The sequence below is a fragment of the Microcebus murinus genome, chromosome 9 (assembly GCF_040939455.1).
Source record: "Microcebus murinus isolate Inina chromosome 9, M.murinus_Inina_mat1.0, whole genome shotgun sequence".
In the NCBI taxonomy this organism is placed as follows: Eukaryota; Metazoa; Chordata; class Mammalia; order Primates; family Cheirogaleidae; genus Microcebus; species Microcebus murinus.
The window spans coordinates 58,568,364-58,586,622 of record NC_134112.1 but is presented as its reverse complement, the minus strand read 5'-3'; the positions used below and the strand labels follow the sequence as shown (position 1 = coordinate 58,586,622).

Here is an 18,259-nt window from a genome sequence, read left to right as displayed (position 1 = left end):
GATGGGGAAAAATCCATCCCACTTTGGTGATAAAAGATCTAATCCTATGGGCCTGATAACTAGCAGCTGTTATGTTGTGTTACGATAGAAATGTGCTCACAGGCAAAGCACATTTTTAGGGACAAAATGTGGAAGCAGCCCCTCAGCATCGGGAGTGGGAAGATTGGCTTAGGGTTTGGTGTTGTAGGTCAGTATGTCATCCCTTCTATACAAACTGGCTTCTTTTGGGACTTCTTAGATGAATCCAGAGAGTATAAATTTCCTGATTGCCTTGAATACCCTAGGCTTTCTTTGACCCCAATTCCAATTTCTCACTTTTTAAAAAATTTCAAATTATTAAGGGGGTACAAATGTTATTGTTACATGGATACATTGTATAATGCTTAAGTCATGGCTTTTACTGTGCTCAGCATCAGAATAGTGTTCATTGTCCCCAATAGGTAAGTTTTTATCTCACACCTCCCCTTTCTCTCCCCCCTCTTTTTGGTTTCCAATGTCCCACATCTCTTTGTGCCTGTGTGTGCCCCTGTTTAGTTCCCACTTTATTAGTGAGAATGTATGGTGTTTAGTTTTCCATTCCTGAGATACTTCACACAGGATAATGTTTTCTGGTTCCATCTAAGTTGCTGTAAACATTATTTCATTACTTTTTATGGCTGAGTAGTATTCCGTGTGTGTGTCTGTGTGTCTGTGTGTGTACACATACACACCATATTTTCTTTATCCACGTGTGAGTTGATGGACACTTAGGTTGGTTCCACATCTTTGCAATTGCGAATTGTGCTGCAATAAATGTTTGAGTACAGGTATCGTTTTTATAAAATGACTTCTTTTTCTTTGGGTACTTAGCAGTGGGATTGCTAGATCACATGGTAGGTCTATGTTTATTTCTTTGTGAAATCTCCATACTGTTTTCCATGGAGGTTGTACTAATTTGCAGTCCCACCAAGAGTGTATAAGCATTCCTTTCTCTCTGCATCCATACCAGCATCTTTTTTTTTTTTTTACTTTTTAGTAATGGCCATTCTGACAGGACTAAAGTGGTGTCTCATTGTATTTTAAATTTGCATTTCTCTGATGATTAGTGATGTTGAACATTTTTTCATATGTTTGTAGGCCATTTCTCTACCATCTTTTGAAAAAGATTTTGTCCATATTTTTTGCTCACTTTTTGATGGGGTTGTTTTATTTTTGCTGATTTGTTTGAGTTCTTTGTAGATTCTGGACATCAGTCCTTTCTCAGATGTATAGTTTGTGAATATTTTATCCCATTCTATAAGTTTTCTATTCAGTCTGTTGATTATTTTCTTTTCTTTGCAGAAGTAAACTTAATTAAGTACCATTTGCTTACTTTTGTTGCTATTATATTTGCCTTTAGGTTCTCAGTCATAAATTCTTAGCCCCTAGGCCAATGTCTAGAAGAATTGTTCCTACATTTTCTTCTAGAAGTTTTATGGTTTCATGACTTAAATTTAAGCCTCAACAAACTAGGCATAGAAGGAAATATATTAAAATTATGAAATCCATATATGACAAACCCATAGCTAACATCATACTGAATGGGAAAAAGTAAAAGCATTCTCCCTAAGAACTGGAACAAGACACTGTCATTATTTCTATACTGCCCACTGTCATTATTTCTATTCAACATAGTACTGGAAGTCCTACCCAGAGAAATCAGGCAAGAAAAAGAAATAAGTGGCATCCAGATCAGGAAAGAGGAGGTCAAATTATCCCTGTTTGCTGATGATATGATCTTATACCTAGAAGACTCTAAAGACTCCACCAAAAGACTCAAAGGATTGATAAATAAATTCAGCAAAATCTCAGATTACAAAATCAATTAACAACACAAATCAGTAGCATTTCTATATACTAATAACAGGAAAGGTGAGAGTCAAATCAAGGACTCAATACCATTCACAATAGCTACAAAAAAAAAAAATACCTAGGAAAATACTTAACCAAAGAGGTGAAAGATATCTACAAGGAGAACTACAAAACCCTGATGAAAGAAATTACAGGTGAAACAGACAAATTGAAAAACATCCCTTGCTCATGCATTGATGGAATCAACATCATTGAAATGTCCACACTGCCCAAAGTGATTTACAGATTTGATGCAATTCCCATTAAAATACCAACATCTTATTCAACAGGCCTAGAAAAAATAATCCTAAGCTTTATTTGGAACCAAAAAAGAGCCTAAATAGCCAAAGCAATCCTAAGTACAAATCTAGAGGCATCACATTGTCTGACTTCAAATTACACTACAAGCCTATCCTAACTAAAACAGCATGGTATTAGTATAAAAGTACAGACATAGGCTAATGGAGCAGAATAGAGAACCCAGAAATAAAACCATCTACCTACAACCAACTGATATTTGACAAAGCAGACAACAATATATAATGGGGAAAGGAAGCCCTATTCAATTCTTGGTGCTGGTAAAACTGGATAGCCACATACAGAAGAATGAAACAAGACCCATATATAAAAATTAATTCAGGACTGATTTCCCACTTTTGTATCACTACCACTTCCCATCTGAACCCCTGGACTATGGCTGCACAGGTAGCCAAACACATACATTGCACCCTTTCTGTCTATATTTTATTCATTTTAATATAAACCTTGAGAAGACTCTATAATATTTCCTCTACTGCTAAGTTTGGCTAAATAGAACAAAAAGTACTTCATGCTTTGGAAACTAAGAGAGGATAATAACTCCACAAGGATTCTCTGGGGCCAACCCTCTTCATTGAAGGCAGGATAGTATAACTAAGAGCTTGGTCATGTTGCTCATATTCACATCTAAGCCTAGTACATCCTAGGTGTGTGACTTTGAGCACATCATTTTACCTTCTTTGTGCTTTAGAATTTTTCATCTATAAAGTCAGATAAAAATAATGTCCACCTCATAGAGTTGTTGTGCATATTAAATGAGTTAAAATGAGTAAGTGACTTAAGAACAGTGTTTGGATGTAAGTACTCAATAAAAGCCCACTATCATAATTCGTCAAATATTTATTTCTAAAACTCTCATTGCTAGACACTAATGGTAGGGGTTGTGGTGAGGGACAAAAATTAATCAGGCACGTAGTTTATTAGGGAAAACAGGAACAAAAAAGAATTATAAAATAGGATTACATAATACAATGTATTCCTTACAGTGCTTTGAAAAGCTGAATTATAAAAGCACTATATTAAAGTCTAATGTTTTAAATAAGTTATTTTAAAATACGGGCCTTGGATAAATGGAAGGAGTGAATCTATTTTACTTAGAGCATTTTTTAAAACAGAATAATTGAATCCCGCCTCTTGAAAGATTTTTTTCCCAATTCTAACACTTAAGTGATAATTTTCTTTTTATAAATGATGTCCATTCATTATTCCATACTGTACCTGGGGGAATATGAATTTGCTTTGTGAATTTGAGTAGGGAGATTGAGTCATTCACATATTAATTTCTCCTGCTTTTGCTGGGCACAAGGATGTCTACTTTGGGGCTATTAGTGTCCAGGTGAAAGGTGGAATCAGCCAACAGACAAGAGGATGTTAGCACTGAAACTCTCACAGAAAAGCGTACCTCCATTTCACACAAGGCTGAGCTTCCCAAAATGTATATTTTCATATAAATAAGCTCTCTCCCCTTCCCCAGTAGTTATTTATTTAAGATATTTACCTGTAATGTACATTTTATATATAAGTAAGACTCATCACTAAGCCATTACTATTTATTAATTACATGGAAAACTTGACATTTTGCTTCTAGCAGATATGGCCATGTGCACTGTCAATCATGTCATGATGCCTCCTACAAGATACATAGACTCAATTAAAAAAATTCAGAACCACTAAGAATGCATTAAAATCATTTTTTATCCATCCGTTCTCACTTCCATAAAGCATCTTTCCAAAATGTTATTGCTGAGTGCAGGAGGTGGTCATTGTTATCAAAGGTTCTAACCTTTTGCTTTTACATTGAGTAAAAGCAGTGATTCATAAACTTAGTAGGATAGAGTTCACCTAGAGGGAAACGAAAAGACCACACTATTTTAAGATCTTTCTGTATTGGAGACAAGACTAATAAATCCCCTTTCACTGGTGTCTGCAAACCTGGCTGAGTAGTTTAAGTTCTTTATGTCTCATATATAAGTTCACTGATTCCTCAGTATGCTAGGCACTGGGAACACAAAGGTTAATATGACACAATCCCTTCTCCAAGGGGTCTTACACTCCAGTGGGGAGGCACACACATTGGATGACCAACCATTTCAGTTTGCTTAGGACTAAGGAGTTGCTTAGGATGTGGGACTTACAGTTTTAAGACATAGACAGTCCTGGGTAAGTTGGGATGAGCTTGTCATTCTAGAAGGGGCCAGAAAAGTATAACACAAAGTATCTTCTTGGGGATATATAGGGTAAAAAAAATAGCATAAGGAAAAAGTGCTGAAATGTGTATGCATAAAGTGAGTACTCACAGGAAATAAGACAACTTAGTCTGATGGTTCAGAGAAAGCCTCACAAAGGAAGAGACATATGAACAGATTCTAGAAGGAGGAAATAATTTTGTCAGATAGAGAAAGGGGCATTTTAGGAAGAGAGCAGTAGATACAAAGGTGTTCAGTAATATTCAATTCCGCCTGGCTACAGTACAGGACCAGCATATACATACATGCATATGATTGTGCGTGGGGGTGGAGGTGTGGGAGCAAGAGGTGCAGGGGAGAGGATGGAAGCTATAAGACTGGAAGGACAGCTCCATGTCATGGTGCAAAGTTGTTTTTTTTTTTTGTTTGAAGATCTCCCTAGATACACTGTGACTTCAGTCTAAAGGACCTGTACCTCGGAAAGTCTCCATCTGGAGGATGTACCTTATTCCTGAAGTTGCGAGGATTGTACAATAATCTTTACCATATCAACCAAATAGGAAAGTGTGGTGCTCACTAGAATTCACAATCATTTCAGTATCACTTCCTGGCTATCTCTAATGCACTAGATATTGTTCTTGCCTGGGGTATGAAGATAAATAAGAGATGTTCCCTCAGTATGGAGAATTGCATCATCTAGGGAAATAGACATTTCCACATACAGGAAAGGTGAGAAGACAGTTACTGATAGCATACTCTATCTTCAAGTGTTGGATTGCTATTTCTTAATGAATTATTTATGCACTGTTAAAAATGTGAAGTCACAACATAGTTTGTCAACCAAACTCCAAAAAATATGCATTCGTATATAATGACAGACATCCACAGCCATGGATACAGGAATACTTTGTGGTTCGACTTCAAGGAGAGTCAGAAAATTATTAGGGACACTCAGAATAGTGGGAAATCACAAGGGTAACATCACTGATGTCTGAGACTATCCAGGAAGGAGGGAGTCCGGGAAAGAATGCTAGTGAGGGGAGATGGACAAGACTGGCAGATTCTGAAAGTCAACAGGTCATGAAGATAACTCCAATTTCATATACTACCAAATTCCCCAGGTTTCTAAGCCCAATATTCAGAGATGAGAAAAAGATTTTTAAAAGTATTATTCTTGACTACTGAGTTTTTATGACTAGACAGACCAGGGGGAATCAAATATATAGCTATTCTTTTTATATGCTAAAATGTGATGAGGGGATTAGAAAACAAAACAAAATTTAAAAAATACTTCTGATGAGTTTTGGAGAGAAAAGGATCTATTGCCTGGACACCTATCTAGAATCTGTGCAGAATCTTTCAATAACTTACCATTAAAAGTTACCATAAGGCCTGGGTGTGAACAGGAGGCTATGATTCTTCAAGATAAGGAGGCTGTGAATTAGGCATGGAGAAAAAAACAGTTGTGGAAATAGAGGATAAAGGTTCAACAGAACCAAGAACAAAGAAAGGTGGCAATAAGTTGTTTCGTTGTTATTTTTAATAGATTGATTTATTGGGGACAAGTATTGTTGGAGAGTTTTATATAATTAACACACTATGTCTAAAATTATGCCATTACTAGAAGAGCAAAGCTTCATACAATCTAGATGATATTTTCATGTAACTGTAATGGGGTATGCATTTTCACGTAATATGTTTTCTCTTTTCCATAACACAAATTTATGTCCCACGTTGGGCTAAGTTTGTGTTTGTCATTCTGTAGCTCTAAATAAAGAACATGAAAGGTGTGATGCTGGATATTTTTGTACACTTTCAAAGTTACTTAGTTTCTATTCAGATTTAAAATTCTGTTTAATAGATGCCACAATTTGTTGAAGAAATAATTGTTTGAAGAATGAATGCCAGCCTTCTAAATAAAGGAGAGAATAAACAGTAGATGGTAGAGGGGTGTGGGAGCTAATATTCATCTAGCAAATATATGTGCCAACCCCTCAGCTAAATAGGTTGTATGCTTTTAATTCACCTGCTCCTCAGAGAGGGTAAACAATTTTCTGCAGATCTCACAGGAAGGGGTAGGTGCATGAATCAGGCCGGCTCTGTGGAGAGCCAAAGTCCAAGAACACTGATTTATGTGGGTTTGATACAAATATACAGTTAACTTTTCAAGCAAAATGACTTATGTATGCACCGACATGAGCTGTGCCTGGTAATCTATAATATATTTCAGCCAGGTGATTCTCAATTTCTTTTTATCAGTTTTCATTAAGAAACTGGAAACTTTAAAAACATTTTAAATTGTCTGCTGATTTTCTGAAGACAAAATTGTGAAAATACAGAACATTATTTTGATATATTTAAGAATTTTATTTTTTTAAGAACTCACTGATTATATACATAGAATCAGTAACTGCATATGTTTCAGTAGGAAATATGCGTGTGTATATTTTTTACATACTAAAAAAATGAGAAAAGAAATGGTGATGAGGGCATGAATGAGGAGCCAGGGGACCTGGCTTTGTGTATCATGGTTTTCAGACCAGAAGGGTCTCTTCCAGGGGTTGCCTTTCAGCTTCCCTTAGGGCTAGTCCTAACACCAATTTCTTGAACTTGTTGCCCTTATTGACTCTGGAAGTTGAGTATGGTTCATGTATCTGATAACTATGATAATGATAATGAGGAGATTCTATGCTAATATTTGTAAATATAATTAAAGTAGTATGTGAAGGAGAATGGGGCTAGTTAACAATAACAACACTATGTATATCTTGTCTTAAACTTTGAAAAGGATGCTCTGGGTTGTTGGCCATGTTCAGTCTTTCTGAGGTACAGTGGATACAATAAGAAATGGAGAGATTTATTAAAGAATACAAAATTATAGCTAGATAGGAGGAATAAGTTCTAGCGTTCTACACCACTGTAGTATGACTGTAGTTTACAATAATACATAGTTTCAAACAGCTAGAAGGAGGATATTGAATGTTCTCAACACAAAATAATGATGTTTGAGATGGTGGATATGCTAATTATCCTGATTTGATCACTACATATGTATCGAAACATCACTGTGTACCCCAGGAATATGTACAATTATTATCTGTTAATTAAAACAAATAATATAAAGAAATGCAAACATGTCACTTACTCAGCAAGTGATGTTTTTATATAACAGGGTGGAATCTTGAGTGAGAACTTTCCCACTGATGCTCAAATGAAGTCACCTTTCATAGGTGGTGGACTTCTCACTCCATGTGTGCAACATTCACCATCAACCCGTGGGCACAAAGAGAGCAAGGGGGAGCCACCTGTACTCCTGGTACCATCAACACCATGTGTACCTCCAGGGTTTCACCAAAGTGAAAGCCAATTTCAAAGCCAGTGATCATGAGTCTGAGTTGTCATTCTCTCCCATTTTTGAAACCAAACCAGCATTTGGGGTTTAAGCTACAAATGAAGATTCAATCTACCACTTATTGTCTTTGAGAAATTTCCCTAATGTTTCTGAACTGCAGCCACCTCATTTATAAATATCCTACTCACTTCACAGGACTGTTTTGAGGAGCAAACAAGATGAAATATATGAGAATGTTTAAAGACGGAGCATTGTATAAATTCAAGTTGATTTTAACATTATTGGTATAGTTAGGGTCTGGAAGTCAAGTGCAACTTAAATATATATAAAGTCACTTAATGCCTGTATTGGGCTGTAACTCAATTTTTATCACCTAGTAGCTGGCTTCTTTAAGTTTCATTTTCTCTGTCTGTAAAATAGAATAATAGTATCTGTTATAAAGCACTGTGATGATTTTTAAATGAGTTCTGCAAAATGCCAGTACATACCAAGTGTTTAATAGTGGTAGCTATTAATATTTTTTTCTCTTGGTTGATTAATAGTTGATTAAATAAGGAGGACCCCTTGGAGATAAATTTTACATATGAAATCAATACCTCAAACCAAATTACTGAGCAATACTACAGACAAAAGAAAGATAACCATTCCCATGACTTTATTTGAAAATATATTCATATTTTTGATGCCCAGTTAAAACTGGAGAAAATAAGAATATAATGAAGGGACTTTGCCAACCTCCATAGATGAGTGTTGTGGTAATGGAAACATGAACTAAGATCTTTACATTATGATAAACTCAACAAGTGGTGCTTAATAACCTTTCAGAAATCAGACAACTAATGGTAAGTTTTTTCCAGACTAAATTTATGAAAAACTAATTTTATTAGCTTATCACAACAAATAAGCTTTCTTTTGCCATTATTAGATTCAGTTAACCTTCTTAGCCACAAAATAGAATTTTTTTTTGATAATTCTAAAGTTCAGCTTACTTAGCTAGATTAAGCTTAAATGTGAAATTTGATGATAAAGATTTCTGTGATTCATCCATTTTTATTATATAATTAGCCAAGTCTATCATAATATTTCATCTAGTTAAATATGAAGTCATCTGTTAAACACTAGTAATAAATAATACTTAGCGATGTCACTTTTTATTATAAAAAATAGAAAACAATTTTCCCTTCAAATGTATTCAGCTTTGACAGTGGTTAAAATATACTTCTTATCCTTTTTATTTATAAATTTAAACCTTATCTTTTTACTCTTTAACGATAATCTTAATATCAGTCTCATCTCTTTAGATATCAAGTACATTTCTATTTTTTCCATAGCTTGGTAAGAAGATTCTATTTTAAAAATCCACTCTTCTGAGATGCCTTCCTTCTGTAACACTCATAAGATAGGCGTGTTAAAATAATTAAAATAAAATAAAAGAATGGTCATATAAGTTACTGTCTAGCCAAACTAACAGTGGAGATGGAAAGAAAATGGATTAAAAACTTTAAGTGTTCTTTGATCAGCAGCTGCCATAATGAGAAAATAATGAGGCTTAATACAGAAAAATGGCCAATTTCATTCTTGTTAACACAAAGTGCAGTGGATATTCCCTGAACTAGAAGAGACTTTAGCAATCACCTAATCCAAACCACTCATTTCACAGATAAAAGCCAGGGAGGTTAAATGTAATTTTGTCCTAACCTGTAAATTCTAAATCATGGATGCAAAAAAATCACAAGCTATTACTAACATTATGGTTCATGACACACAAAAGGAATTTTGCAAAACATTATCTGCATATTGATAAAGAGATAAATTATAGTTCTTAGGTAGGGGTGAGAGAGCAATACACTTTGCCTAGGTAGGGTAACCATCATCTGTTTTCTCCAATCAGAGGGTGCTCAAAGAATGATATAAATCTGCGCTTCCTCAATTTGACAAAGTTCCTTCAACCTTTGACAGTGTTAGTATCTCTCTGAACTGAATGTGATTCAAGTTATGTGTTTATTAAAGATCTAAAAGAACTAAATGCCAGCTAACTACTTTAATTCCAGAAAGAATTCTTTTTCAACACCAAAGGGGAAAAATGGTGGTGTTTCAGCATGCTAGTCTCCAATATGATGGGATCATGAGGAATTTGTAGGATGATTTTGACTCTGCAATTTTCACTTCATGTGCTAACAACTTTAGAACTTAGTCTAAGATATAACTCCAACGGATGTAATAGTATAGGCTGTTAGCATGAAACAATCTGCAGTTCATGTACATGCATAGCATGTTTAATCTGGAGAGAGGAAAATTAATAAGCTATATGAACTGTTTCATAAATAATGACTAACAATTATCTACTTGCTATGTGACATTGCTCTGGTGAGAGGCAAACAAAAGTGTCTAATAAACAGTGCTGGCAGTGTTCTCTGGATTGTCTAGCAATGAGCTACCTGGGACAGGGGTCCCTTTTTCCAACAAAAAGGACAGTACTTCCTACAGTTCTTTAGGTCCTCTTGGTACAGGAATGCCACTTCCCATGCAGTTTATATCCAGTCCAGAATGTTGCCTGCAACTCCCTGGAGCAATAATCCCTCAAATTCATATGTCCTCCCTGCCTTCGTAAGGCCATTCTCAAGTTCTCATGGTCCTGTGAAAAAGATGAAGTAGAAGAAAGACACGTGGTCCTTCTCTGGTAGCACAGACAGAATGGTGTCTCCAGTTGTGACCATTCCTGCCTTCTCTTCTGGGATGAGGAAGGCTCAGGACCATGTACCTCATGTTGTTGCCCTCATGCTGTTGCCCTCGGCCAGAAAGTTTCCCTGCTTTTGTGTACTATTGTGCTGATTATCTAAGCTGAACCTCTCCAGAAAGGCCTAAATAAGTACCCTATTTAATTTGTTAGATTCATAAAAAATGCTTGAAGACAAATAAAATCCCCCCTGAAATGTGTTTATGTGACAATCATCTTTATTTACAAATATATCATCAAAGAAAAGTTGATGTGAGAGTAATAGTTCCTTTTCCCCTTATTACTGATTTTAGGACAAAGAAAATAATTTACTTGAATAGTAAAAATTGTTTGTAAAAAGATAATGATTATAGGTAACTCTGAAGTCAAGGCAAATACTTCATTGTTATTTGTAAAAGTCCATCTACAAGTAAACTGATTTAAACTTCTGGGTTCCTAAAACATTCTCTATTTGGAATCAGAAAATTTGTTAAGTAATTTATGAGATCAAACAGTTACTAATTAAAGTATGAGGGCTATGCAGAAAGTATCCAGCCATGTAATATGAAAAATACATTAACAATGGCTGGATACTTTCCAGACAGCCTTAATATGTTTAATTAGAGTCAAGTTTTCTTCCCTTCAGTTGGAAAGACCTTCGTAGCTGGGGTAGGGTGAATAGGATACACAGCAAATGTTGATCCTGTTGAATGAGCCAGTAATGGTAAAGTGTCTCACGGCATGAAAAATGATCTCTAACTTTATGAAAGGCATAGATGCGGGGCATCCCGATCTTGACTGGATGGTAGTGGCAAGAAGAGAGATTGGACATGAGACTTCATTTCATTTGAAAGGATCATGGCATAAAAATGTTCGAGGGACTCTGGAATGAAGGGTAAAAACAAACAAACCCATAAGCCTTTCAACTGATCTGTAGATGAACCGTAGTATTAGGAAAGTAAATCAATAGCCAGTTGAAATTGACATAATATGAGTGAGTACAGAGGGGATAAGTCAGAATCATCAACTTCAAACTATCAGAAATGCTAACACAGTGTAAAGAGTGTGTGTGTGGAGTTAGGAGATGCCTCACTTCCTACTGGGATCTCAGGGACTCATGTCTCATAAGTCCTGATGCCTTGGTTTCTCCAGGCTGAAATAAGTGATGCCACAAACTATGAAATCAGCCTGGGTCTGATGGAAGGAGGTAAAAAGTGAAAAAAGCCAATTAAAAGCTAAATAGAATATACTTAGAACTCACGAAAATCAGGAAGAAAAAATCAAATAACCCCATTAAAAAGTGGGCAAAGGACTTGAACAGAAACTTTTCTAAAGAAGACAGAAGAATGGCCAACAAACATATGAAAAAATGCTCAACATCTCTAATCATCAGGGAAATGCAAATCAAAACCACAATGAGATATCACTTAACCCCAGTGAGAATGGCCTTTATCAAAAAATCTCCAAACAATAAATGCTGGCGTGGTTGCGGAGAGAGAGGAACACTCCTACACTGCTGGTGGGACTGCAAACTAGTTCAACCTCTGTGGAAAGCAATATGGAGATACCTTAAAGTGATACAAGTGAATCTACCATTTGACCCAGCAATCCCACTGCTGGGCATCTACCCAAATGATCCAATGACACTCTACAAAAAAGACACCTGCACTCGAATGTTTATAGCAGCACAATTCACAATCGCAAAGTTGTTGAAACAACCAAAATGCCAATCAATACATGAGTGGATTAATAAAATGTGGTATATGTATACCATGGAGTACTATTCAGCTCTAAGAAACAATGGTGATATAGCACATCTTATATTTTCCTGGTTAGAGCTGGAACCCATACTACTAAGTGAAGTATCCCAAGAATGGAAAAACAAGCACCAGATATATTCTCCAGCAAACTGGCATTAACTGAGTAGCACCTAAGTGGACACATAAGTACTACAGTAATAGGGTATTGGGCAGGTGGGAGGGGGCGGGGGGGCGGGTATATACATACATAATGAGTGAGATGTGCACCATCTGGGGGATGGTCATGATGGAGACTCAGACTTTTGGGGGGAGGGGGGGAAATGGGCATTTATTGAAACCTTAAAATCTGTACCCCCATAATATGCTGAAATTAAAAAAAAAAGCTAAATAATTTGATTAACAAAAAGCTGGTTGTAGTTTGGTTAGAGGTAGGGTATCCAATATTTATTTTGAAATCCGTGTTTCTTTCGTTCAACTGTGAAGTGGAGTTTACTGATTTATGCTTGTTTAATAAATATAGGAAAACACTTTGTAAAGCATAAAAATTGAACCAATTTATTAACATAAAAATATAGCTACTCTATCAAGAGACCTTTCTTTGTTCTACAAGGTATGGGCATGGCTTCAACCTTATCGGCTGTAGGTCCTCTGAGAACCCACTTAACTCACCAGAGATTTGGTTTTCTCATTTGTAAATGTTGTGACTGTCATCTGGGATAATGGATGTGAAAACACACTAAATGTTAGTGACTTATACATTACTATTTCTACTATTATTATCACGAATTCCCAGGTATACAAGATGACAAGTACTTCAGATAATGACAATATAACTTCCTTATGAATTACCCTGAAGCCTCAACCCCTTTGGAAGCCATGGAAACATCACATTCTTCAGTCCTTATTTCATCAATTTCTATGGCTTATGGAATTACCAATAATTCTAAAGAAATACTATTCTTATTAAACATGGCACACTCTAACCATGAGATTAAGTTATATTTTCCATTCCAAATCAAATAGTTTCCCTTAGAATTTTTTACTTTTTGGAATAAATTGCAATCACGAAAGTACTGGAAAAGCAAGTAATGCCAAAAGGAGAGGCTTTGTACATATTATTGGGATACACACAATTTAAAAATAACTAACATTAATGAGAGCTTACTACATACCTGTGTTAAGTGTTAAATACAAACTCTGGAAAGAGACTGCCTAGGTTCAAATTCTGGCCCTCTTATTTAGCACTTGTGGAAGTATCTATACTTTGGTTTTCTTATCTATAAAATAGGGATAATAATAGATTTTACAGGGTTTCTGTGAGGATTAAATCAGCTAGTACATATAAAAGCATTTAGAATAATACTTGGCATGTACCAAGTGCACAATAAATATTCCTCTCTTCTCTCCCTTTCTTCCCTTATTTCTCCTCATCTTCATCTTCCTTTTCCTCTTCCTTCTTCTCCATAACTTGCCTACCCAAGAACTCACAGCTAGGGAGCTGCAGGGCTAGCATACTGTGCAACTCTGCAGCACATACTTTTGGTCACTAAGTGATAACCATTGATATGTTCAAATGCTGTTTATAAGAGTTAGATCTCACCTTAGCATAGAAAGTCACAGAACAACTTCACCAACAGTGTCATCTCAGCTTAGTATCTTCTATTACATACATTTGTAAGTTGAAGAAAAGATTTCTTTGTTAAATAGCCATTTAAAAAGCATTTTAAAAGTTTCCTATTTTTAAAGATTGAAGAAAACATTGAAATGGTTTGAAAAACTAATCTTCAGCATTGGAAAAAATTCTCCAAAAAAAAAGTGCAAGATTTTTAAAAAACAGTATTCTTTATTATTTATTTTTAACTGGAAATGTTTTGTGTGTATACTGAATTTTTAAAAATTGTACAGTTAGGAAGTTTTTTTCTTGGAAAATTTAGAAAAGTACTCAAAGGCATGGAGGAGAGAAGCATTCTCAAGCTAGGATATTGAGTTAAAGTCCTCCCTAACCACTTTCCAACTTGCTACATCATGACAGACACTCACCATTAACCATGAAATGAATGTGATTTCCTTTTATATTAAATGTTACATTGAAGATATTATGCAGTATTTTTCATACTTTCTGGAATTGCACACAAGTAATGTTTTATAGTAGCAGATGTGTGACATCATATAAAAAACTTGTAAAACCTTTACATGAAAATCACATCTGCCAGTCCTCACTATCATTTTAACTATAGTTATATGGTTTGCTTCTCTTTCTGTGCCAGAGGAGGCAGCTTCGCATGAAAACTGTCCCAGGAAATTGTGTCTTCTGGACCAGCAGCTAGTTAAGCAAATTGTGTAACTGCCATTAAACCCAAAATGTACCCAGAAGACATAATTTCACAAAAGACGAGAGAAAAACACATTTATACAAAAGTCACAGCTGTTCAACTCTGCAGTTTGTATTTTTTTATTAAAAAATTTTCCCTTTCTTTATGAACAGTGACAGTTACATTTCTAGTTAGCAGCTTTAGGATTTCTTAATACATTGCAAAGTGCTACACCTATCATGGATTTGCTGTCTGTCAGGAAAAATCAGGCTAAATTCCTTCTGCTGCTACCTAGCATTGAAACTTGGTCTGTTTTTTCTGACTACATATAAAATTTAAAAAGTATTGAGTGAGGCCTATTGTACTTTAAAATATAGAGCTGTGTGCTGCCTCTACTGTTCCAAAGAAGTGCAGACTGTCCTATGTTAAGAGCCACACAATAAGAATTCCTCTTCTTTCAGGTCTTGCTCCTGGTGACCATGATGTCCAGGGCCACTCTGGGCAATGGGGCTGGTGGCCCAGACCATGGGCAACAACCATCTCACAGTGCTCCCATTGTTGAGTGTCCTGCATGAAACAGCACTAGAAGAAGCAGGGGGGACCTGTTCTTGAGGAATCCCTTATTTTTCTCTAGTGATGTATCTCAAAGGCTTGTCTGGATCATCATGGGTGAGAAATGCTAGATTTATAGGAAGCACTTTGAACAAGAGAGTTTGGCGTCAGGGCTCTGTGGTCACACTGCCTGGGTCCAAATTTTAGCCCTTTGTCTCATAATGTATGGTACTAGCTAAGTCACTTAACTTCTGTAGCCAGGTTTCCTCATTTGTAAACTTAAGACAATTTAGCTCATTATCACCATAGAGAGGATTATAAATGTGAGAGAGGCTGTTAAGCACTTATCCCAGTTCACGGCACATACTAAGCACTCAATAAAAGTTAAGTATTTTGATGACAAAATGATGATGATGATGACAATTTTTCTTGTTCTTGAATATATTAAATATATTTAATATATATTTAATTAAACTTATAATCTTAAAATTGAATTTGCAGGGGACAGAATTGTGCCATAGTAGGTAAAGTCAGTTATAGCGGTCAAAACCTGTCCAATCCAGGTTTGTCAGTTCCTAACTGTGTAAATTCTCTTCTGCACTTGATTGCTGGAATTTCTATCTGCCTGCCTAGCTGAGAGTGAAACTTGTGCAACTGTGTCAGAGACACAGCACAGATTTAAATCTGGCATGCCCCTGGTGATGAAAGGGAGCCCACTCTGTCACTTCTGTTCCCAGTTGTTGGTCTGTTTGAAGAGAGTGGCTAACTGCTAAGGTGTACCTCTAGTGTCCATGCACAGAGGCTTTTTTGCTACTGAGCAGGAAGGTGGAATATTTTTCACATCATGTAAACGGTACCTTCACTGCATAAATGGTATGTTATTAAACATAAAAAAAATAGCTCTACAGAGAATCTAGTGCTCTTTGTCATTAACAGCATCAGTGAATCAACATTTTCTTGACTATATGTTTACAAAAAAAGACAACTTTGTTTTGCTACATTAACTAAATATTAATTTTTGCAAATTTAAAATATACAGTTCCTTAAGATGCTGACATTAATGTTACCATTACAATTATAAACAGCATCTTAATCTAGGCAGTTTATATTTTATATTTATGATATGTAAACTGAAAAAGTTGCTAAGGCTAAGTCTTAACTCAGACAAGATATTTACCGTTTTTCTGTATAATTAACTATAAGAAATTCAGTGATTTTTTTTCCCCCAGCAAAAACACTCTGTGGACTGGAAGTGATCAAGAACCTCCATGTTTATATATATATTCGTATAGTTTCCATAAACAAGACTGCTATTCAGAGAAAATATATACCTTGTTGAAATAATAGTGGAATGGAGATGAGCTACAAAGTCAAAACAAACCATGTAAACAGGTGTATTCCAATTAAAATATTTGACAAGTTGTCTCTGTTGAGGTGGAAGATATCCCTTGTTTCCAGTAATGTATACATTACATAGAATAAGTTGAGATATTTTAATTATGTTTATGAATTTTTCCAAAAGGATATTTCTGAAAAGTATTGAACGATACTCTACTTAACACTATCTTTAAGTTTGAATTATCTGTTCATTTGTCTCAGTTTTTTCCTTGGCTTGATATACCTACACACTTAATGATTGATACTGCCATGCCTTATAAAATCATGTAATGGGAACAAGATCATGAAAATAACAGAACTGGATGTAACTGGAAGGAAGTGAAACTATTTTGACCCACTGTGACCTATATATATGACCTCATAATCACTTGAAATCTAAAACTATTAAACATGTCAATCTGCTCTAATTGTGTAAGACTTGAATGACTAAATTACAAATAATTTTCTGACTGTGGCTGTGATACATGGAGAATAAAGTAGAAAATGTAGAGGGAAGTATAATTTAAGCAAAAACAAATAAAAACCACTTGAAGTATAAAGATAGCAAGGAAAATTGTCTTTTAGGGTTATAGTCAATATTCAATTCTATCACTGACTATAAGGGATCTACCACCAGCAGATCTTCATTTGAAGGACACATATCTCAATGATCAAGAAGGCAGGAAGCATAGCTTTCTGATGGGTGGGTGTATCATCTCTCTCATAGATGATTAGGGCAGAGAAGAAAGGTTTGAGTTAAATACTGCTTCCTGCATTTGGAAACTTGAAAGGAGATGAGGATATAGAAAAACAATCTGGAGAGTTAGAATAGGGCAATCATCAGTATATGATCTGCAAGCCAAATTCAACCAGCTGCTTGTTTTTGAAAATAAAGTTTCAATGAAACATAGCTCTATCCATTTAGGTATCGCCTATGGCTGCTTTCAAACTATAATGGTAGAACTGAGTAGTTGTGACAGAGGCCATGTGGCCCCCCAAAAATATTTCCTATCTGGATCTTTATGGCATTTGCTAATATCTGGACTAAGGAAGGATTCTTATTCAACTATTCTGCAAGGAACTATATTAGAAACAAGATATGGTATGTCTTACACTCTGTTCTCCTTCATTACATAAAATTGTCTTGGATTTTAGATATAATAGGTTTAGGCACCATGCAGTTTGATTCAGTGAATTAAGAAAAGCTAGTATTGCTTGGAAACATTTAACATTAAATGTATTCAGATACCGCAGCTATATTATTATCAAAATATATGAGTATTTTAATTGATTAGCAATCTAGTGGGACTCAGAGACCTCATAACCATTTAAAAATGATTTCCTTTTTATTTTTGTGATTAGAGATACCTCTATGTATTTATCTTACTTTTCTATCTATTGAGTATCCACATGACATTCCATATGAGATACTATGTCAGAAGATTGCTGGCGGCAAATGAGCTGAATTCGCCTTGACTGTGAATCTGGAAATGACTGACTGTGGGGCCAAAATTGGGGCTTTTCCAAATGAAAATGTGGGTCAAAGCATTCAAGACAAGTGCTTACGAGGGAGATGCTCAAGGCCAGGAAGTACACAGGTCTACCTCTCTGTGCATCCAGCACAATAAAGGGCTTGACACGTAATGAAAGCTTAGTAACTGTTTGAATATTGTTACAAAAACAATTTAACACTAAAGCCATCAATCTGTAACCCTTGGCCATCTAGATAATTAGTGCTAAACAGAATATGGTTAGGGAAACCCGAGTGAGATCTTGATAAATAATTGAAAAGATTTTTGTTTTTTTAACCTCTGCAT

General features: G+C 35.5%; 1 protein-coding gene across 4 annotated transcripts in view; it reads right to left on the bottom strand.

Annotated features, from left to right (window-relative positions):
- MAGI2 (membrane associated guanylate kinase, WW and PDZ domain containing 2) overlaps positions 1–18,259 on the bottom strand; it is a 1,296,878-nt gene that overhangs the window by 303,695 nt on the left and 974,924 nt on the right. The window lies entirely within an intron of this gene.